Source organism: Gobio gobio, assembly GCF_949357685.1.
Source record: "Gobio gobio genome assembly, chromosome: 3".
Classification (NCBI taxonomy): domain Eukaryota; kingdom Metazoa; phylum Chordata; class Actinopteri; order Cypriniformes; family Gobionidae; genus Gobio; species Gobio gobio.
Window position 1 is genome coordinate 21,308,945 of NC_137099.1, and position 25,416 is coordinate 21,334,360.

The 25,416-nt window shown below is 37.7% G+C and overlaps 1 protein-coding gene across 1 annotated transcript in view; it reads right to left on the reverse strand.

The window, feature by feature from the left end:
* Positions 1-12,482, reverse strand: part of LOC307123153 (sorbin and SH3 domain-containing protein 2-like) — a 74,223-nt gene extending 61,741 nt beyond the window's left edge. Inside the window, exon 1 of the mRNA XM_079811569.1 lies at positions 12,172-12,482. The gene's annotated coding sequence lies outside the window, so the exon portion shown is untranslated. The remainder of the gene's footprint in view (positions 1-12,171) is intronic.
* Positions 12,483-25,416: the final 12,934 nt, after the last annotated feature.

The window sequence follows — 25,416 nt, forward strand, 5'->3', positions numbered from 1 at the left end:
AGAGAATGTCAAATAATGTGTTGGTGTGGGTTACCAAGGTGTTTTGTTTGATTTCTTTTTTTTAGATCTGCTACGGTACTTATCAGATAAAGCATTACAAATTGCAGCTGTTACTGGAAGAGAATGAGATGTGGTATTCAATTTTGGGTGTAGATGCGCAAGCGTGTTTGTGTGTGTGTGTGTGTGTGTGTGTGTGTGTGTGTGTGTGTGTGTGTGTGTGTGTGTGTGTGTGTGTGTGTGTGTGCGTGTGTGTGTGTGCGTTGCAATCAGAAAATTCACTTTCTATGTACTTTAGGGGGGATGAGGTCAAGGTGACATTCCAGAACACCAGAGACTAAATTGAAGACACACACATACATGCACACAGAAATAAGACAAGACAGACAGCTTTTAATCCTATAGCATTTTGTGCTCCCAGTGAACTTTTAAGAAAGTTTGTCAAATATTCTTACATAAATTATTGTGTTAAATTGACTGTATTTAAGAATTTAAGAACTGATTTATGCAGCAATTAGTTCTCCTCGCATTTCATGAATAAAGGCCAAAATTAAAACAAAAAATCATAATAATAATTTGTGGGAATAAATGGTAAATATCTAAGCAGTTAACAGTGCACGCAAATAAGTATAGTTTATCTCATAAAATGAAAACATTTTCATTTTGGTTTTGTTTGGTCTAAAATGCAGACTGACTTTTTGTGTAGGCCTATTTCTAGGAATGTGTTGGGCTAAAACCACAACCTTGTTTTGATGCTGGCTTTATTATGTTATCGAAAGGAAGAAAGAAAGAAAGAAAGAAAGTAAGAAAGAAAGAAAGAAAGAAAGAAAGAAAGAAAGAAAGAAAGAAAGAAAGAAAGAAAGAAAGAAAGAAAGAAATCCACATAATTCTAAAAATGTGGTTAGAAAGTGTATGACAATTGAGGCTGATATTGTTTTATCCAATAGAAAGACACATAAACTACAATGGAAACAAAATAAATCAATGTGAAACTCACATGATTATGCCTAAACATAGGACGTGGCTGGATAAATGGTACCAATTTTATTGCACAGTATAAAATATTGCTTTAGTATTTCTGAAATGCCTGCATGAGCCAAAGTCTGTCATCAAAATGGTTGGGTATAATTACCTCCCATTATACCAGGCATCTGCCTCCAAATGCAAGATAACATGCCAGTGTCTATTATGTTTTGTCTGCCCACTCTGAGGTGCAAATCATTCATGATGTACAAAAACAACAAAAGAGCTACAGTGGTCGATTGCAGCAACTTCCATTTTTATTACAGACATTTTGCACCAATTTCTCAGGAAGTGATGATTTTGTTCTCTTTAACACACGGGATGGAAACTGTGCTTTACTCGCAAATGTTTATGCAATATTCCAATTTTGTACATAAGTTAAACTTGCAACTTTGGATGGAAACATAGCTATTGATAACTGTATGAGAATTGTATATGAAGCACCCTGAAGCAATTCTGACAACTGTGTTCAGTTGCTGTATGGGCGTCTAGCCTTCCTCTTAATAGTAGCACAGACTGGATTGCTGCATATACTCCCTGGGAGACTTACTGCAGCTTTTGCAGCAATACAACTTGCACTGTGCTGACCTACTCACCAGTAATTTCTCTGAACATTTCCATTAAAAGATGTCAATCTATTCTGACTTCAATGATTTAGTGAAAATGTAAAGACCATTCGTTTTTCAATATCCAAGTCCCCTCAAAATCTATCGAGTTCCTACATAGGCAGCTACCTTCTAACAGTATCCAAATGTCATGGAAACTCACAATTGAACATGTTATAACGCTCTACATAGGCAGGAACTCAAATAGCGCTCTGCATAGAAGAATCAACAATAAAGTTCAATAGATTATTGTTAAGCTAACAACAAAATACTATATCCAGCTTATTTTCCAATGCGGAAGTAAGCCATTTCCTGTGAATGTAAGACATCCGATTCATTAGGCGCTAAAGATAAGTGCAGCAAACAGTAAAACTATTTGGTTTAAGAGTAGGATTGTAAAATACACTAATATGATAACAAATACCAGATTGCAACATAATATACACAACACAAATATACTGTATGTTTTATATAGGCCTAATCAGCATTACTGAATAGTTTTACACTTGTGTTTGGTTCGATTTGGTTCGTGCATGTTTAGTTCGATTACAACAAACCCTGGTGCGATTGCTCTGTTAGTGCGGTTTATTTGAACGTGTGAACGCTGTCATCCGAACCCTGTTGCGCACCAAACAAGCGGACGAGACCACTGAAAAGATGGTTCTCTGTCCCCTTTTGAATCGAACTCTGGTGCGGTTTGAATGTTAAATGAACCCAACACGGACCAAAGACATGTAAACGGGCCAAAAACAGGAAGATGAGACCCTAAAAAGGACAGCAATTATGTTTTAGTAACAAAGTTCAGGAGGATCACGTTTAGATAATTGACACAAGTGGAGAGCACTCAGCTAATCATCAATAGAGGTGTATATATATACTAAGCAGTCTTACCTCCATCCATTGACAGTTTATCAGCATCCCTCCACCACCCATTCTCCACACTTTCAGTTCTAACCACTTATATAACAGGGGGGGGGGGTACTCTAGGTTCGGGCCAAATTCCGAGCTCAAAGCCCATTCCCCCGGACAGCACGGCAAATACGCATTTAAATTTACTCTCCATAAATGATATGCAAGTATGAACTCATGAATGCTCACGCATATCGGTAGTCGCAAGTTTGCCCATCACAGAGCATTGTTTTGGATGTTCCGTCTCAAAATAGGCAATACGTCAATTGGAATATTTTGATTCAGTGATAAAAATGCCAATCTGAACGCTAATCGGACCAGGACAAAATTATTTTTTTATTTTTTTGGTCCAGACCAAAGGAACCAAGTGAACCGAACTACAAGAGTGAACGCACCCTTAGAATCTCCCTTAGAATTGGGCACAACAATTGATTCGTGCAAACTGCTTATCCTGCCTCCACAGAAGGTGCTTCACTAGGTTTAGGACCAGACCAGAACATCTCTTTCCTTAATTCTGACATAATATCAACTGGATCTATCACCATATACTAGCCGCACGGCTGATAGCGCAAAACTTTCTGTCAGTTTTTTGACATAATAGAGATGTAGTCAGATACATGTAGAGACAATGCCATTTCACTCAAGTAAAATATACGTGATCAGCATAACAAGAGAAAGCGAGAGATGTGGGGAATAGCAAGAGACAGAGAACAAGCATGATCCTACCGTCATATAAATTCCACTCTCGCTCCTATTCAGTCAGAGAAATGTCAGCATGGCACTTTTCTGCTTGTCTTGAACCGCTTTGATCCTTTATTTTAATTAGTTTTTTTTTTCTTCTTCTGTATTCAGGCTATCATTGTCAAGTCTTACCATCCAGAACAGAGCACCGCTCTGGGGAGACAGGAGAGTTTAGACAGTAAAAGATAGGTGGGGTGAGAGAGAAAAAGGGAGAGATCAGATAGGTCTATTTTGGTTGTTGGACATGCTTCTGTAGCGGTTAGAAAGTTCCCCTCTGAGGTCTGCATGGCTCCACCTGTCATGTCTGAATCAGTGACCCAACCTCTTCACATCCGCTGTAAGCGGCTCATTGACCTCAGGGAAATTTAACAAGCCATAAAAGCACCTTAAAGTGTCAAGCGATTTTGCTTCACATGTAAATTATGGTCCCAGAGAGAGACTCTAATGTACAGCAGAGCAGTTTGAGAAATATGAATGCCTTATCTACTGACTTAGCATTTAGGAGACACATTCATCACCACATCAAAATGCTGTCTGCTGATGAAGAACTCTGGCTAATATGTGTGAATTTGTGTGCACAGCTTTTTTTACTGTGACTGTAAGCAACTGTACAACTGAATTAAAGCAACTGACAAATATATCTGTACAATGAAAAAAGTGAATTAAATATCTTTTTTTTTTCATTAAAAAAAGTCTAACTTTTCATAAAAACTGGCAGCTGTTACCAAAAGTTCAATGTAAAAAATATATATGGTAACAATGTTTTTGTCATTACAGATACTTTGATGTCACATTTTGTCTGTGTTTTAGGCTGGCCACACTCTTTTTAAGCCCAATTTTGGGCCTGATTTACAACCCCCAATGATCTGGGGGGTGTAAACCAATTCAAGGCTTCTCACAACCACAGTCTGCAATTGTGTGGTGTCATTGCGATTATTTTACTGCTCCTGATCGTGTCGGAGCCCACACAATCCCAAATTGTAACTATTAAACATGTTTATCTTTATCATGCTGCCTCTGACGTGATACTAATGAGCCATACATGACGTGATACATGACGTGATAGCCAATGAGAGCAAGCAAGCTTCACCAACTGGATGTTGCGTGCTTCTATAGCTGAAACTTGGCAGCCACAAACATGCCACGAAAGTGGAGTATTGAGAAAGAAGATCAACCTTTTTTTTTTTTTTTTTTTTCTGTAAAACAAAACTCACGCCAAGAGAACCAGCTGACGACGTCGATCGTTCTCCATTTGTTTTTCTTCTCAAGTCATGTTTGTCTCACTGTGAAAATGTTACAATCAACAGGTGATTATGTCTGTGGTCTCCTACAGTTTTAAAATCAGCCTTAGTTGGTTGGTATGCACTGTGTTTTGTTCAGTTTGTTAGGTTCACTTTGAACCTCATGTGTTACACCTGTGTCTTGTTAATATTTTGTTCAATCCCTAGTGTTCCCTGCAATTAACGCCCTGTGATTATTTCAGTCTTTAGCCCTATTTGCACGGGATTAGTATTATCTGGGGACCTCGTGTGATTTAGAAACCCCCCCCCCCCCATGCATCTGAATTTGCGTGGCGCATTCGCACGGGATAAGCAAAGCCTGTGATTTTACTCGTATATACTGACTTATCTCCCGGATATGATGTCAAGACTTCTAAATGTTTTTTCGTTATAGATATAGCTGTATGATATATCATACCGGTTACATCACTTTCCCACAGTCGTTTGGATTTTTTATAGTAATAAAAATAATTTAGTTCAGTTAGAGAGCAGACGTTACAATTAAAAACTGAAGTGAGCACAGACCAGCAGCAGGAATCTTCATTTATCACAAGAGTGAGGTGCACAAGAAACAAAAACCTTGCAAAAATTATATACAACCCTCCAAATCCTGGCCAAATCACAGAGATGCCGATTCGCACGGGACTAATATTATCAAAGGACCTCCGTGTTCTGCGAAATATGGTAGGTCATTTGCAGGGAAATTTTTACTTTAAAAATTACAGACATGGCCAATTCGCACGGGATTAAGATCACAGACAACCTCCGCAATTATTACAAATTACTAGAGGTCACCAGGTAATACTAATCCCGTGCGAATAGGGCTTTTGACAGATTACGGCTGCGTCCGAAAATAGGAAGGCATCAAGGCACGTCCAAATCTAACGTTAGCTTAACTTCCTGTCTCCTGAGATACTTTTGAAGGAGTTTTGAAGGCAGCATACATGTATCCTTCGCTGCCTTTGATATCCCACAATCCTGTGCTTTCCATTATGTTACAGTTGAGCTATATAAAAAAAAAGCTGGCTTCCGAAAGTTGCATTTGCTGTTCAGTTTGTGTGTAAATGTACGTTTTTGACCAACATTTTCCACTTCTGATGTAATTTCTAGCGAGAAATTACTAATGTAGTAATTCAATATTTGTTTAGTTCTCAATAAAGCTTTCTCTGTTTTGCTGCAGATCATTAAACTGTTACACTGCCTTACACTGTTTCGTGAGGTGCCTTCATGCATAAACGCTGCCTTACATGTCATTGTCAGCGAGGCAACAAGACAGCTGCCTAGGTTTTCGGATGCAGCCCTCGTCTCATAAGTGGTTGTTCTGTTTCCTGCTTTTGTTACATGCATTCCTGAAGTGTAATTTTGAGTTTGTTTGATTAGATCCTGCCTTTTTTATTTTTTTACAATTTTATTGCATACCTTTGCTGACAGGTGACTGTATTTTATATCATTTTATCAATTTATTAAATACATGTTTAATATACCAACTTAAAATGTACTAATAACCACCCTAATAATGACTTGAACTACTTCATATGTCACATTTCCATAAACTGTGGTCAGTACTGTAGATGGTGCATAATGTCATACACACAACAAAACACAAAAATTATGTGATAAACAATGGTAATACATATGTAATGAATTATGACATTAATAAATATGAATCTTAAGTTCAACAGCTATATTGAAGTGCTCTTTACGCTAAGGTCTGTGGTACCAAACTGTCATTTAAGGTTATGTAACATATCTCATAGGATTCTATAATTAGACTTAATAAGTACACCCTCAAAAATAAAGGTGCCAGGAAGAACCAAAAAGGGGTTTTCACAGTGATGCCATAGAAGAACCATTTTTGGTTCCCTGAAGAACCATTTTGTGAAAGGTTCTTTGAAGAACCATTTTTATCTAACCATTTTATTGTCTAAAGAACCTTTCTGCGCTACAAAGAACCGTTTGTGCAATGGAAAGGTGCTTTGGATATTAAAGGTTCTTCATGGAACCATATACCTCGCCAAAGAACCATTTAAGAACCTTTATTTTTAAGAGTGTATGCATGTGAAGTGAACTTAAATCCACTCTAAACCTCATTTGGTTAATCAGTTCAAACAATTTTGATTTCGGTTCTGTTGCCCTTATTTGCTATATTTTCCCTGGCCACGGCCCAACTGATTTAATCAAACATTTAATAATTTTTTTTAGCAGTTATAATGTCCATTATTTGTATGATCGGTCAGTGTGAGGTGTAGAGAATCAGACGTCTGCAAGGGGGTTGGTGTGTGAGTTTAGTCTGAAGTGATGCATGACACGACCTCTGATACAACGGCCTGCTGGCCGGTCAGCGATGGATGAAAAAGGACGTGATCACAGGTCCTGTACATGCCAGGGATGACTGTGCTATCGCAACAAGCTGCAAACTGATACTACGCACAGCAATGATGTAATGGTGAGAAAATGTTCCAGTAGCCTGATAAAACTACAGTCATGAACAATACAAATGAGAGCTGTTCTAGGTGGAGAGATTACACCGATAACAGCCAACAAGGTATGGCTAAGAGGAAAGCTGATCCTAAGCCACGGATTTATGTTATTCAATTTACATCATCAGTTCACCGGAGAACACGATACTATGACACAGCATAAACTTCACAAACTAAGCTAATCAATTTACCTAAGTAAAGGAAACTTTAACATACTGTACGGTGTATGGTAAATAAAAAATTATAACATTCATTTAACTGAACGTATCCCTGTTTTCACAATGTATGTTCAAACACAGTGAAGGGAATGGGTAGACATTACCTCTGTTGACCCATCTCAACACTCAATCCATTATCATAGTGAATACGAGCTAAACATTCCTGACACGGCAAGTGAGAGGTTATAAAAAGCATTGCCGTTGAGTAAACACGTGTATAATCATATATCTGTGGGTCGATACAGCAGTCACTGCTACTGTATTGCCATTTGCCCTATGGCAGCACTAGTTTTATATGGAGATGATAAATGGAATGTACAACCAAGGACCACATTTACCAAAATCATTGTAAGTGTAGAAACCATAAAATCATCTTAGTTTTTATGGCCTGTTTCCCAAAAGCATCATAGCTTCAAGATTCACCATAGATCCACAAGTACTCTTCAGTTGCTAAGTGCATCTCCTGCTTGTGACTGCAACATTACACCTAAAATTAATGCATTTGAGGTTATGCTTAGGGCTTATGCCGCATACAATGCCAGGATATGTTTATTTAAATATTTTGTTTAAATCTGAACATATAGCTATATTTTAGTTTAAATTAAAATAATACAATAAAAAAAAAACAGCAATACTGTATATACTCAATGATTTTAGTCGCGTCCGCATGTGCCATCTCTGTAATGATACGGACAATGTCAGTAAAGATTACAGCGACGTTTACCTTCTGTAAAAATGTCCAGAAAAATCACCTCAGGTAATGCTTATCATGTGCGAATAGACCAGCTGTAAATATTTACGTAAATATTCCGTCATTTCCTGTTTAAAAGTAGTTTTCCGTGCTTTTTCAAGTATGGAGGCGCTTGAAGAAGCATTCAGTCGCGTTCTAGTCGGTGGGACAAGTCTGTGGCAAACATCAAGTGTTTTCCGCATACCATTCAGATCAAAAAGGTCGAAATCGCTTTAGTTCTTTTAGCACTTAGGTAAGTGTCTATTACCAACAGAATCCAATCAGAATTTTATTAATTTAAATAATAAATCGCTCGACCGGACCTAACTTTTTTATATTTGTGTGTTTGCGCACCTAATATCAGGAAGCAACGTAATACGCACATGGCGACAGGGAGGTGAGGGCGGTGCATAAATCGAGTTGCCCCTCCCACTTCTGTTAGTTTTACTGAGGTGTCTTGTCCTGTGCGAATTGGCCATTAATATTTCAGATGTCCTGTGGTAAAATTACATTACTCCATCTACCCTGGTAAAATGAATCCCGTCCAAATAGGCCTTTAAATGGAATCTGCCAGGTAAATAAATACGGTTCTTGTAAAATGCATTCAAAACCTCGCATGAGAAAGCTTTTAAAAGTCAAGATCCATTATTATCGAGACGCAAGGCCCAGGTTTCTCTGAAAGTAGTGATCAGAGCATTTCCCTTGTCTCCACTCAATATGCTTCTCAGTCCGATAGATACTGTTGGGCCTATGTAGAAAGTAATCTGCATTTTATCCGACACTATTCTAGGGATCTCTACCCAGTAACATTAGACAAATGTACACAGGCACCTTGGCTTCAGGCATGCAGATCTCATCACACAAACACTCAGCGTTGGGTTAACAGAGATGCTTTCTTTAGCACTTCACACCTTTTTGACACTGACACTCGGGTGCATGTCTGTGTTACAGAATTTCTGGTCAACACAATCCTGCAGATTATATTCTGCATTGAACACGCCAATTTAGGGCAGTTTTTCAGCACAGCTCATAAACTTTGGAAATATAAGCCATAAAGCATGCATTAAATATGAATGATGATGAATTCAAGTTAAGTAACTTCAGAGAGAGGTTCATTTGCCTCAGGGGATTTCCTCCCAAGCTGCTTTGGATAGTCCTCTTTATTCTGGTAACTTTCAGTTTCATGTATTCTATAGTACATAGGCTTTAGAAAGGTAGCCACTAGACTAGAGTGGCAATTAAGCGCTCTTATATACAAGTGAATCAAGTTAATGTATTGAAAACCTTTACATTTGATTGATTACATAATTCTGGAACTATTCCAATGCTGAACACACACAGTGTGAGGTCAAGGGTGTGATCTGATCTTTCCCCGCTAGTTAATCTCACACAAGAATAGTATTTAAATGAATGTGTAATGCAGATATCGAGATATAAAGAGAGAGGGATAGAAATCCAAATAGCCTCTCACTTTACCGCCATTACATCATCCTATACACACAATATCACACATATCTACTGTAGTTCACAAAAGATTAAAGCACCTCTATTGTCTCTGTTCTGACACATTAACATCCTGTCCCTGGGCCATATAGTCAGCTCATCAGATTTGACTATAGAAACATCACCATTTAAACAAGGAATTCAATCTGACTTCTGCAGTGAGTTCATCAGTATACACCATTTGAAGATACTAATATAAAAGGAAAAAGGATATAATAAAACATTCAATCTTTTTTAAATGTTACTTTCTAAAATATAAAGAAAAGTACAAAAATACTGAATTATTACTATTATTATATAAAATTAAATAATTATTAAATAATTATTAAAAAAAAAATAATAATAATTAGTGGTGGGCCGTTATCAGCGTTAACGTGCTGCGTTAATCTATTCTCAAAGTTGGGTTGGGAGCTGGGTCTATACTACGCAAGCTATGATGACTTTCACCTTGATATTTTAGCGTGGATGTATACCTAGCCGAATTGCACTAGTAGGGGGCGAGAGAACGAGTTTTCGAACTTGTGTATGCCTACTAGTGTTCACTAGTCAAAAATATTGATATTTCGCTATGTATCGATACTGAAATATCTGAAACTATACGATACTCATTTTCTACAGTATCGATATCAGTTGCGCTCTCCTCTCCAACCGACAGCGAGTTGACACGCACCCGCCTCCTCTCATTCAGTCCGTTTAATCCTCTGAACATTGCGAACGGGTGTTCTGTTGGATTTTTCCTCATGACAGCTTGTTAGTATTGGTGTGACCGGTCTGAATTTCGCGCAGGGTTGCACATAACGTTAATTCTACTAATTCCCGCAGATTTCACGCTCGCATCTGAAGCGCACATATACATACCGTAATAAAGCCGCCTCTGACATATAAGTGCAAAAATGAGCTCCTTTTTCCAGCTTATTAATGGTCAAATACACTCAAAAATGTCTCAATGCCCATATTGGTGAGTTTTAACGTAAACACAGTCGTTAAAACCGAGTTTGAAACCAGCTCACAGGAACAGTGTTTGGGATCCATGCGTGCGTCAGGTCTTAAAGGGACAGAAGTTATTTATTATTCAAACTACAAAAAGACAAACGATCACTTACGAGCACACATATTCTGAATGCCTTCGGCAGAATTCAAATGAGCCATTTTAATCTAGATTAATTCCAAGATTACAGTGAGATTAATCTAGATAAAAAAAAATGTATCTATGCCCACCACTAATAATAATAATAATAATAATAATAATAATATTAATATATATATATATATATATATATATATATATATATATATATATATATATATATATATATATATATATATATATATATATATATATATAATTGTATATTAAAATATAAATACATCTTGGTAACAATTTATTTTACAGTGTCATTGTTACATATGTTACATGTACTTATGTACTTGTAATAACAGTAAATTATGCATACTTACATGCAACTAACCCTCAACAAAAACTCCAACCCTAACCCTATAGTATGTAGCTACATGTAGTTAATTCATACTCAGTACTTAAATATATAATTACACTGTAACAATGACAATAAAGTGTAACCTAAATCTCCTTTCTAACATAAGCTGTGTAACAGACACAATTATGATTGAATCAGATGATTGTGGACAAAGTGCTGAAATTCCTATGAAATAACATAGCCCCATCATCAGATAATAAAATGCAAAGCCACACACTTGACCATCATCCGTGATAAGAACACAGATCGGTCATTACCGCCACCGCTTACTGGACCTCACTAATGAGCTGGTAATGACAAGCCTCTTAATTGTTATGTTAATCAATTAAGCCAAAGGATCTTGGCGTAGGATTTTGGGACACAAGCGTTCTTTGTTGTTGTGGAAGGTCATGCTAGATTGAGTTACGGGTAATCAGTTTCACTCTCTGCAAAAAACTTAATTCACACGCCAAAGCATCGGAATTAGGACAAAACTGACACAATTCTATTACTTCTGACTACACTTGTTGGGTCAACTATTACAACACATCTGAATCAGAGCAAAACATCTTAAAAGGAAGCTGGAATACAGCACCATCTAAATGTGCAGCAGTGCTACTGTAACCAATGCCTACACTGCAAACTGAGAAGCAGCAGAGAATAAAAAAATAGGTGATGGGAAAGTGTTACAACATCTGATAGCTGTATTTTGTTTTGAGGTCATCAATCTGGTCATAAACAGTTCAGTTTAGTTTACATATAGTCTTTCCATTAACGGGTCCATGCAGTGCCTCTTATACCAGTCTCTATTTAATCCTCTATAATGTTCTGAAATATCCACTTGGAATGATGTGCTTCTGGAATGTGCTGAATTATGGTTCTGAAAATGCTCTGCCTCCTTAACTAATATATCTGCCTTTGAAAACTGACTCTAAAATGTTGTGCCTCTGGAATGCCATGCCTCAGAAATCTGCAGCTGATTTTGTATCTCAAATTCTGTGCCTCTGAAGTCTACATCTAACATAGCTACCATCTCTAACATACTGTTTATAATTTGTCGTTTGTCTCTAAAATGCTGTTGAATTTGCGTGTAAAATGCTGTGTCTTAAATCTACCACTAAAATCTGCCTCTGCAATTTCAAACTCTGCTCATTCCATCTGCGCTATTGTGATTCTGTCAGTGTGTGACCGTGAAACAAGCGTTTCTTACCCTGAGTAATAAACACGCATAGGGAGTCATCCACCGCAGTTACACACTTACGTGCCGTCACATGTAAGTCCATCAAAGTCAGAGACAAGAGAGAGAGGAGGTCTGAATCCAGACTGAAAGCGCACACCTGCCCCGCTTGGTTCTTGTCCGCTGTGCCGACTCCAGATAAACGCGTGAACGCGCATGGACTATGCCAGTGCGCGGCACCACCCTTTCCTCTTGGGTCAGTGGCTCTCGTGCGGAGCTTGAGAGCTATTGGAATAGCATTGCGGTAAAACTGTCTCTTTACACATGACGAAACACCTCTCCGTGTCGGCACCGGGAGGAGGAGGAGGAAGAGAGAGGAGATGGGAACGCAAGATCACATTCGTTTTGTATACTCTAAAGGACGCGACGCTTGCGCGCGAGAGCGCGTATGAGTACGTCACGAACGCAAGGGGCTAGTCCTTAATAGAGACTTTATCCAGACATCATCCAATCGTCGCTTGTTACTCAGGGAAGAGGAGTATTTTAAAGCACAGCCTATAGATTCCGCGCGCGCATGTGTGAGATGGAGAGCAGCGCCGCGCATTGGTCTCCTCACAGGTTCTCAGTAGTCATGGCAACCAGAACACTTCAATCAGCGTGCGGGCTCAGGGGAGCACAAACTGTGATGTGAGATGCTGAGGTCACCTCTGCCACTAAAGGGCAAAAGCACCGCATTGAACTGTTGTATCAGTCTCTTAAGTTTGATGAAAAGCTAGTACAGAGGTAGAACTGAAAAGGCACCAATATTATTGCTGCCTTTTGACCTGCCACCAATGTAGGCCTACTAGTCCAGTTTGCCAAAAAATCAAATTGTTATTTGGGTTATGTGCATCTTAAAGAAGGAGTTGTTTTTGTATTTAATATTACCTATTATTAAAATAGTATTGTGTGAGTGGACTTGTCTTCATTCTATATGTCTAATAAACTGGACATAATTTCCACAAAAAAAAAAACACATTACAAATATGATGTGGATATGCACAAATTATACCATCCTATAAATAGTGGAATTTGTTTTTGTTAAAAGTGCCATTATTAACATAAGGCAAAACCACACTCTAAAAATGTTAGGTTGTTTTAACCCATGTTTGAATCTAATATTACTATTATTAATATTATAACTAATATTAATATTTTAAACCCAATGGTTGAGTTTGTCCATATTTGACCCAAACATGTTGAAACAACCCATAATTTTTTTTAGAGTGCAGTTAATTTAGAGGACACCACACATTTCAATGCAAGTGCACACATATTATACCATGGCTCCTTCTGTATTACACACACACACACACACACACACACACACGCACGCACGCACGCACGCACGCACGCACGCACGCACGCACGCACGCACGCACGCACACACACACACACACACACACACACACACACACACACACACACACACACACACACACACACACACACACACACACACACACACACACACACACACACACACATACACATACACAGTGCAGTGATATATTATTCAGTGGCAGCATGGTGGGTTCCCCTACAGTTTGACCCACATATTAAAACACCAAGTCATACAGCAGCCCTCACAAATTCAAACCTACCAACCCAAACAAAATGCATAATCAGACAAATAAACTGGGACTATCCTATAACACTTGTAGTCTATATTTACCTTCTGAACCTCTATGTGTTATAAGGACAGAAAGCAATGGGAATACATATTCATAGCAGCTGTTAAGTGGAATTTTAATAGTTTTTCTTATCATGTATTCAGGATTTAGAACAGAATGGTTTCATCTTTGCCAGTATATAATTATGTCACAGAGAGGAGTCTGAAAGCTAATATTACACAATGCATCACAATGTCTTTTTTTCATTATGCTCTTACATGTGATAAAACATAAGAAATAACATATTTATTGTTTTAGATTTTATCAAAATATTATCTAATTGGAAAATTCATTTGCACAAATAATACTAAACAAATAACCTGCGTAACGGTACTGTTTTCTCTGGTTAATATACAGTGGTTCTGATCTCTTTCTTAATCAGAAGTGACTTAGGAAATAGACATATCATATTTTATATACATTTTTAAATAATAATATAATATAATATAATATAATATAATATAATATAATATAATATAATTAATATAATATAATATAATATAATATAATATAATATAATTAATATCATATATAATTAATAATATAATATAATTAATATAATATAATATAATATAATATAATATAATATAATATAATATAATATAATATAATATAATATAATATAATATAATATAATATAATATAATATAATATAATATAATAATAAATTGCTACTGCACTGTTTTGGCAGTTATTGGGACATGGCAAATCTGGGGACTTTATGGCAGAATGCCATGTTCTCATGAAATTTTAAAATGTTTTTCCACAGAATAGATTTAGCCATGTCTGGTGAGACAGAAAGACAGAAGATATAGGACAGCTTTGTCTGGTTTTCATGTTATTGTAATATCTTAACTTCACATGCATTTTATGGCAAATAGCATGGGAAATAGCAAAACAGTTTTACAGTTTTTACAATTTCCTTTAACAACAGAGTGCATTTACAGTGATATTTCAGCTCTGTCACAAATACCCCACTGTACTGTTATGCTGCTGTGGAGACTGAGTCTCAAATACCCCACATCAATAACACCTCTGACTGCAGATCAAAGATGTCCAAATATAATCTTTTCACTCAGAGCTGACCTTTGCAATAGAATATGACTGTACATGTGTGCATGTAGGAGAGTGACCGTGAGTATGTGTTTAGTCTCAGCAGAGAGCCAGGTGTCTTGGTTATCTGAACTGGATTTTTTAAATATAAATATATAATTATATATTTATATTATATTATATAAATACACACAAACTAACCACACACACACACACTATATTGCCAAAAGTATTGGGACACCCATTCAAATCATTGAATTCAGGTGTTACAATCACTTTCATGGCCACAGGTGTATAAATGCATCTAGGCATGCAGACTGCTTCTACAAACATTTGTGAAAGAATGGGTCACTCTTGGGAGCTCAGTGAATTCAAGCGTGGTACCGTGATAGGTCCATTCATGAAATTTCCTCACTACTAAATATTCTATGGTCAACTGTTTGTGGTATTATAACAAAGTAGAATCAATTGGGAAAAACACATGTCCTCCAACCAAAACGCCTATATAGGTTGTTTGTCACTTCCCTGAAATACGACCCATAGGAGTGTTTACTACAGTTGTGCCCCTATCGACAACAGGACACGTTCATTTTCATTCATTCATGGTGGGGTGGGTGTAGTTGTTAATAAAAAAAAAGATTTTTGTTAAATGGAAATATGACAAATGGTGGTAAAAGTCCAGACATTGCATTGAAATGATCACGCATTTTGATTGGTAACGACAGTCACACGATGTAACACGACACTGTCATTATTTTTACGCCAGCTAGAGAGTGCACGACTTAAAACGTAAAAAAAGGTCGTCATAAGGTGCTTGAAAAACAACCTATAGAGTCGGGGGGTTTTTTGAGGACATTCTGGAAAAACAGCAACTCAGCCACGATGTTGTAGGCCACGTAAAATCACAGAGCAGGGTCAGCGCATGCTAAGGCGCACAGTGGGCAGAAGTCACCAACTTTCTGCAGAGTCAATAGCTACAGACCTCCAAACTTCGTGTCACCTTCAGATTGGACGAGTCTGGGTTTGGCGGTTGCCAGGAGAACGGTACTTGCCTGACTGCATTGTGCCAAGTGTAAAGTTTGGTGGAGGGGGATTGTGGTGTGTGGTTGTTTTTCAGGGGCTGGACTTGGCCCCTTAGTTCCAGTGAAAGGAACTCTCAATGCTTCAGCAAACCAAGACATTTTGGACAATTTCATGATCCCAACACATATATACACTCACCTAAAGGATTATTAGGAACACCTGTTCAATTTCTCATTAATGCAATTATCTAATCAACCAATCACATGGCAGTTGCTTCAATGCATTTAGTGGTGTGGTCCTGGTCAAGACAATCTCCTGAACTCCAAACTGAATGTCAGAATGGGAAAGAAAGGTGATTTAAGCAATTTTGAGCGTGGCATGGTTGTTGGTGCCAGACGGGCTGGTCTGAGTATTTCACAATCTGCTCAGTTACTGGGATTTTCATGCAAAACCATTTATAGGGTTTACAGAATGGTGTGAAAAGGGAAAAACATCCAGTATGCGGCAGTCCTGTGGCCGAAAATGCCTTGTTGATGCTAGAGGTCAGAGGAGAATGGGCCGACTGATTCAAGCTGATAGAAGAGCAACTTTGACTGAAATAACCACTCGTTACAACCGAGGTATGCAGCAAAGCATTTGTGAAGCCACAACACGCGCAACCTTGAGGCGGATGGGCTCCAACAGCAGAAGACCCCACCTGGGAAACCACTCAACTCCACTACAAATAGAAAAAGAGGCTACAATTTGCACGAGCTCACCAAAATTGGACAGTTGAAGATTGGAAAAAAGTTGTCTGGTCTGATGAGTCTCGACATTCAGATGGTAAAGTCAGAATTTGGCGTAAACAGAATGAGAACATGGATCCATCATGCCGTGTTACCACTGTGCAGGCTGGTGGTGGTGGTGTAATGGTGTGGGGGATGTTTTCTTGGCACACTTTAGGCCCCTTAGTGCCAATTGGGCATCGTTTAAATGCCACGGCCTACCTGAGCATTGTTTCTGACCATGTCCATCCCTTTATGACCACCATGTACCCATCCTCTGATGGCTACTTCCAGCAGGATAATGCACCATGTCACAAAGCTCAAATCATTTCAAATTGGTTTCTTGAACATGACAATGAGTTCACTGTACTAAAATGGCCCCCACAGTCACCAGATCTCAAACCATGAGAGCATCTTTGGGATGTGGTGGAACGGGAGCTTCGTGCCCTCCATCCCACAAATATCCATCAACTGCAAGATGCTATCCTGTCAATATGGGCCAATATTTCTAAAGAATGCTTTCAGTACCTTGTTGAATCAATGCCACGTAGAATTAAGGCAGTTCTGAAGGCGAAAGGGGGTCCAACACAGTATTAGTATGGTGTTCCTAATAATCCTTTAGGTGAGTGTATATATATACCGATCAGCCATAACATTATGACTTGTGTGTTTGTCCCCCTTTTGCTGCCAAAACAGCCCCGATCTGTCGAGGCATGGACTCCTGAAGGTGTGCTGTGGCATAAGATGTCAGCAGCAGATCCTTTAAGTCCTGTAAGTTACGAGGTGGGGCCTCCATGGATCAGACTTGTTTGCTCAGCACATCCCACAGATGCTCGATTGGACTGAGATTTGGGGAATTTGGAGGCCAAGTCAACACCTCAAACTCATTGTTGTGCATGCTCTTCAAACCATTCCTGAACCATTTTTGCTTTGTGGCATGGTGCATTATCCATTATCTGCAAAAATGCTTGGGTAGGTGGTATGTGTCAAAGTAACATCCACATGGATGGCAGGACCCAAGGTTTCCCAGTAAAGCATTGCCCAAAGTATCTGCCATACCATACCACTGCCTCCGCCAGCTTGCCTTCTTCCCATAGTGCATTCTGGTGCCATGTGTTCCCCAGGTGAGCCTTTGCTCCCCACATGCATCAATAAGCCTTGGCCACCCATGACCCTGTCGCCGGTTCACCATTGTTCCTTCCTTGGACCACTTTTGATAGATACTGACCCCTGCAGAATGGGAACACTCCACAAGAGCAGCAGTTTTGCTCTGATCCTAGCCATCACAATTTGGCCCTTGTTAAACTCACTCAAATCCTTACAATTGCCCATTTTTCCTGCTTCTAACGCACCAACTTTGATGACAAATTGTTCACTTGCTGTCTAATATATCCCACCCACTAACAGGTGCCATGATGAAGAGATAATCATTGTTATTCAGTTCACCTGTCAGTGGTCATTATTATGCCTGATCAGTGTATATATATATATGAAATAGATGGTGTTTCTTACGTCACAAACTACCTTGTATTCAATCAAGTCAATGCTCAGTTGGGCTTTAGCATATCATCATTACTATGCTGCGGAGCAGGGGAGTCTCAAGAGAAGCCAGGCTATCCCAGTATTTTTCTGTTGATATGAAAAATTGGGTACTTTTAGTAATATACTGGGTGAATTATGTATATGATGAGTATTATGATGTTATGATGAACTATATGCCTTTCATGGTCAATGATGTTCAAAGCATTTTTAAGGATGATGATTTTTAGAAGGCAAACGATGGACGGAACATGGTTTGTGTAACATTAGCAACACATTATTAGCTGTTTGATAACGTATTCAATCAAAAGGCTAATCATATTAATTACCGTTATGTGTCCGACGTTGTAAAGAGTGATACCTTTGTACAACGTTTATTACAGTAACTGGAGTAAAAGTTGAGCGAGTGTCTCTGAGCTGGTGTGAGTGGAGGTGGGGATAATTTTTGCATATTCATGAATTTCATGTATACTAAATGAAGCAAGGGTGCATAATTACATTCAAGCTATTTTAAGGCATTCATTTTTTTTCAAAGGAAAAAAAACATTTAAATATGTAATTTTGGTGATCAAAGATGAGTTTCAAGGGATACAATTATTGACTACAGGGGGACTTTAAACAAGTTACACTTTAAAATAAGGTCCCTTTAGTTAACTTCGTAATGCTGGCAGGAACAAAATAGATGGTCTTCATTACCTTTCTGGGCCTTGAAAGTGGTAATAACGTTGCAGTCTATGGTAATTCAGAAAGCTCTCAGATTTGATCAAAAATATCTTATTTTTTGTTCTGAAGATGAACGAAGATGCCACGGGTTTGGAATATGTCATGAGAGTCAGTAATTAACATAAAATATAAATGTTAACTTTAAACAGCCTGGTTTTTCTTGTGATGCTAAATGACCATGAATGTTTTGCTGGTTAAGATTCAAGGTTTTTGGAGAGGGAGACTAACATTCTAGCTTCCAAAATCAACATGCTGGTGACTTTTTAAGCAAGGTTTTAATTTTGTATGAATTTATCTGCTGAATGACAAGTTTAAATTGGTAGCTGGGTAAGCTAGTTGACCTCATTTAGATCGTGGCACAGTATACACTCTGAAAACAACCCAGTTTACACCGTGAAAACACATGCATGAGTACACACATGGCATGGCACATGTCACAGCCCACCACTTATAGCATGATGTCATGCACTAGTCTCTAATTACCTCGCATGTGAGCACCAAAAATACCATGGAATGTGGCTTGCATGCTTTCTATTCACACATACACACACATAACCACACTTTGTTGCGTCTACATACGTGATGAAATACACAGGAAAAAATAACACCCTTATCTCCTGCTACTGTTCACTTTGCATTCCCTGCACTTGATAGTGTGGTTTTATCTCTGTCTGCTTAGCTTTAGCCACATATAGCATTCCGGACAGAATCATTCCTGCATGAGGTCATTTTCCTAAGAGTAATGAATGGATTCAAGAGCACTTGGGCTCACCTTTGATCTTGAGATGGTGGAATTATTACTGAATGTGGACTTTTGTTGTCCTGGCCAATATGGCAGCCATTTTGGAGAAGTACTGACAACGAGTGGTTTCACCCAAAAGCAAAAGTTTTCAGCTAACAGTGGTGTTGTTGAAATGAAGTATAGGCTAATATTCTGCTGGTCATGTGATCTCAAAATGGTGCCCCCATGCGGTGACCTGCTCCATGTAAAATATAACAGATTTTATAAGACTGATTTGACTGGAGTCTCATGTAAATGAACACATGCAAATGTGTAGATATAAAACTGCAGCTTATTCACTAAACTATCAGCAATTCAAATATAGTGGCTGTGGTCGAGAAAATCCAAAATCCAATATCGGTCGAGTACTCTTTCCTAAGCTGATTAATTTGGTGTCTTCTGTCTTATTCTCTACATTTCTTTAATTTCATTTCTTTAATGTCCCCCCCCCCCCCCCTTTGTCTATCATGTTGAACTTTATTGACTCTGCATTCAAGCAGAATTAAACTGTGCAGTATTGATCTTGCTCTAGCTGTACAGCAGTGGATTATTGCTCTTTCGCTCTCCCTTCTTCTTTGTTCTCTCAGAAAAAAATAAAATAAGGTTAAATACAAAACTGCACCATGTAAATTGTTGGTCATGCTTGCACTGTTACTTAGCCTGCTTCTGCCTTAAAAAGAATAAAATAGCTATTGTAAAATAATATTTAAAATAAAATCACATTGCCATAATTGCATTGCAATTATGAGAAACAAAGTTGTTACTGTGAGATAAAAAGGAATATTGCAAGATCTTAAATTAAATTGTGAGATAAAGTCAATTATGAAAAACCTAGTCACAATTAGGAGAATTGCAACTGTGTATAAATGTCACAATTACCTTTTAATTTTTTACTCTTTAATTGGTATTCTTTTATACATAATACCCCATCAAACACACTCTTGCCACTCTACAGACCTCAAGGCGCCTGAACGCTTACACAGGCTATTTATTTATTTATTTATTTATTTAAAGAGAGTGACACTCTTATGACGGGATGCAATGGGAGCGAGAGCACCTAAGGAAACAGACTGAGAGGGGAGAAGAAGAGAAGAGAAAGCAGAAGTGAGAAGAGTGGAACAGAGGTGAGATTCTGTCATGTTTAACAGCTCCATCACATTCTCACAGCTGAGAGATGAGAGTGTTTGGGGGAAGGAGAATGATTCCCACTTTCACACATTAATGCACACATGCACAAACAAGTTTACCTAGCTATCTAAATGATGGCATACTTCTATTGTTTTAATAAAAGGTAATTAATTCATTCCTATGGCTAACCCAAACCTAGCATCATTCAGAGCTGAACTGAGAATGCCATTTCTGAATTTGAATTGAGAAACAGGATTGCAAACAGGATGTATAGAATTTCAATTCAATTTAAATTTAAGAAGTAGAAATTCAAAAATGTTTAACTAAGTTTTTAAATAGAAAAACGATTAATGCTGGTTTTACAAAGCCATGTTTGAACATCTTGGAAGATGGATGGATGGATGGATGGATGGATGGATGGAGACCAATTGCATGGGAGCCAATTCTTCAAATATGAATTTTGCCAACCATTACTCAAACTCACACCCTTTAGACTAAGCTAAAAACCTTTAGCATTTTTTTTCATACTGAATGTTCCCAAAATGTTGTAACTAAGCATGTACTATAAAGACGTTCAAACGGTCGATGCAAGTTTTTTGGTATTCACATATCTTGTGTCTGTGATGAATGCAAAAATAAATGTCTGGAATAAATGTTCTGCTGTGCCAGGGTGTGGTTCACACACACTTACCATACTTCACTCAAAAGGCATCAAAGCCACCTCTGCAGAATAATAGAGCATAATAATAGAGCCGGCTCTCAGCAGCACTTAGCAATCAGCATCTCTCCCACACTTATGACGGCTAGCACCTACACACTCAGACAAAGCGAGACACGCACACATTCAGTCTGGTCATATGAACACTGTTTAGAGGTGCAGGTCATTTCGGTGAACTTATATTATTTCACTATAGAAAGAATTTTTCCTGTTCTTTGCCGCCCTCTCATTAACAGTGCAGATGCTGTGGATTGGCACTGGCACATTGGCATAAGGAGAAGAAGCCGACAATTTGATTGCTCTGCCACAATATGTAAATACACCCACGCAGAGAGGCAAACAAAACACAACATTATTTCTGTTGTAGTAAAGCATTGTGTGAGTGTCCGTCAGATTTGCATGGCTATTAGAACATCTTATCTCTCTTGAATCACAGATGGAGACGAAAGGGCTTATTTTGCCAAGTAGGATGTGTTCCCACATCAACATCCTGCTTAGTCCTGGAATAACATTCCTGTCAACCAGATTTTAAATTTAGGTTAGGGCTAGTTTTTTTTATTAATCTGCCTGGAAACAATTGTCTTTAAAAGGTACCTACTTGATACAACATGTGTTTTGTGGATAAATCCTCAAAATCATTGGATTTGCCAGGATAATGGAATCAAATCTTTATAAAGATATTCAGTTTTTTTTTTAGATCATTTTTAGCAAGATAATTAGATATCCCTAAGACGAACTGTATATATTTTGGTTTGTTTTCTGAGATATACCTATGAATTAGTCTGCACTGTGAACTGCACTGCGCTTAATTTTGGATGGGAAGAAATTCAAATCACAAAATCTATAAATATTTCCACTAGATTGTTAGTATTTTCTGTACAACTGCAGTGTATCTATCTTTGCGTAAAAAAAAATTGCGTTGATAATTTTAAGATAAAGTTTAAAATAAGAAAGCAAGTCATAGATATAAAGTTGCAATTATGAGGGGGGAAAAAACGTAGCAATAGTGAGACAGATTGTCACATTGTAAGATTGTAACCGATTGTCACTATTTTATGAGGTGGCAATTTCGTATAAATTTGTACAATTATTAGAAAAAAAGCATGAAGGTCCACCCCTAAATATACCCGTCACTGGGGTGTAAACAGTATGAAAACATATGAATGACATCATGTGAATTCATATGAATGTGTGAACAATTCACCAAAACGTGGATATTACACTAAGAGATATAAAGTTGCGTTCTGAGATATGTCACACTGCGAGATATAAAGTCAGATTGCAAGCTATGGACATTGTGTGAGATATAAAGTCACAATTACAAGAAATAAAGTTGCAATTACAAGAAATGAAATAGCAATTACGAGACATAAAGTTGAAATTAGCTTTTTGTTTTTTTACTCTGAAATTGGCTTCCATGACCAGGGTTGATGCTACATTATTTGAAATATTTATTTTCATGCCATTCTATTACTGTGGTATAAATTATTTCCATAAATGGCCTGTAACAAAATGTTAAGATGGTCTTTTCCTTTTTAAGTGTGTGATTATTGGACAGAATAAGCTGCAATGTGGACCAGACTTTATGGCATTTAGTCAAAGTTCTGGCTATGTAAGACAACATATACTCCGGAAGAACAAAATGTTTAACAGGAACGTTGATCGAGGAATACATCCTACATGGCAAAATCATGGTCACCAAGAGGGAGATCCAGTCAGAGGTCAGAGACATTACTCATGTGTGCTGACTTTTCCACTGGTTAGAATTTCCACAATTTGTTTATGGCTCAATCATTTCTGGCAACCCACTGGAGTAACAAAAGAGGCATTACAATACGGAATTTATTAACAAATGTAAAATCTCCCATTCTCCATCTAAATCTTCTTTGGGCATGATTTTCTTGACATAACAGGATTAGGGGTCTTCTGAGCAGCTGTACTGAATGGAATCTGGTTTATTTTCTTTCCCTTCTTTGGTAACAACTCTATATATCTTCTGTCACATGGCAAAGAATTATCCTATCATATTCACACTATCATCATCATAGCCAAAAAGGGACTGAGGACGGATATGTTTTTCACAGATGCAGAAGTAAGGCAGGACAAAAATGTAATGAATGAATCAAAGAATGCATTCCCACACATTCCACAGCGAACGAAGTGGAATTTCCTGGGAGGGTCAACTAGACTGTGCAACTTCCTTTAACTAATCAGAATAAAAGAGCATGTTTCATGGCATGGTTGAGTCTGACATTCTCAAAATGAGAGAGAGAGAAAATAATGCTTCAAAGAAAAAGGAAAAAAAACAACCTTATGACATCCTTATTCTCTTATTCTCTGAATTGTCTGAACAATTCTGTTCTGTTAAAGGGTTAGTTCACCCAAAGAAATATGTCATTAATTACTTACCCTCATGTCGTTCCAAACCCGTAAGAACTTTGTTCATCTTCGAAACATAAATTAAGATATTTTTGACGAAAGGTATTATTACCAGAATGGTAAAGACATCGTTAAAATAGTCCATGCGACTCCAGTGGTTCAACCATAATTCTATGAAGCAACGAGAATACTTTTTGTGCACAAAAACAAACAAAAATAACGACTTTATTCAAAAATGTTGTCTCCTACGCAGTCTTACAGGTTTGAAACAACATGAGTAATTAATGAGAGAATTTTAATTTTTGGGTGAACTATCCCTTTCAGGACTTCAAGGCCTATTTGAGATACTCATTTCTCACTACTCACTTCCTTAATTTGGCACATTGGATCAAAAATCATGGCTTTTCATAATTTTGATTCAGCTGATTAAACAATGTAGAATTGTATAATCTATTAAAAGTTTAAATATTAATACTTTATAATTATTAAATACAAAAACATAATGAATAATATTGATGATAAAATTACCAATTGATAAGAATTTTATGAACATGTAAATAATATGTAATAACAATAATAATAAGAATACTTATATTAGATCCTTTTTAAATTATAATTATTATTTTTACACATATATCATGGGGGCTCTAGGAGCCTAACACAAAGAAGGTAAAGGAGATGTAACAGAAAAAGGTAAAGGTAAAAAAAAAGGTAAAGGAATTCAAAAGGGTAAAGAATGTAAAGGTAAAGGAGATGTAAAATGAGCTGCATGCAAGGATGAAACAGGGCCTTTCTAGGTCAGAGCATCTCAGGAAAAGCCTTCAATGAAATCTAACCGGTGCTTCCTAGTTTAATGTGTTACTCTTGCTGTTTTGTGTTGTATTAGAGGTATTTCTGCTCTGCTCTATGCTGAGCTATGCTGCTGATCTGAGTGTAGTATTGATGCCCTGCTGCCCCAGGGGGCACATTATGTGTGTGTGCTTGAGTGTGTGTGTTTGTGTGGCTGAGTCAGCGATTGGCTTGCACTGCAGCCCCTGATGTGAAAAAAGCGCCATGAGCTATTGTTTTCACACACATACACAAACGTCATCACAAAGCACTGACTCTACCAATTATCCACATAAAGCTATGAGGGTTTTATGGCCCATACTGTAACGTCTTCCTGACCTTCCGTTGAAAATACATTTTATCAGGTGATTGATGCTGTGCTGAGACGTTTTCAGTTATTAGATATTGACAGTAGATCTGCCTTGACTCTATTTCAGCACCATTGCTTAACCAGTAGGACTTAAATGAAATTGCCCACCACTAGTAACCTACAGCAATTTCATTTTCAGCATGACATTCACACAACACTCTACACACCCACAAACACAATAGAGTAAGATGACCTCTAAGCACTATTTGTCAGCAAATGAGAATCCATGATTGCTGCCGCAGTGTAATATTCTAAGAAAA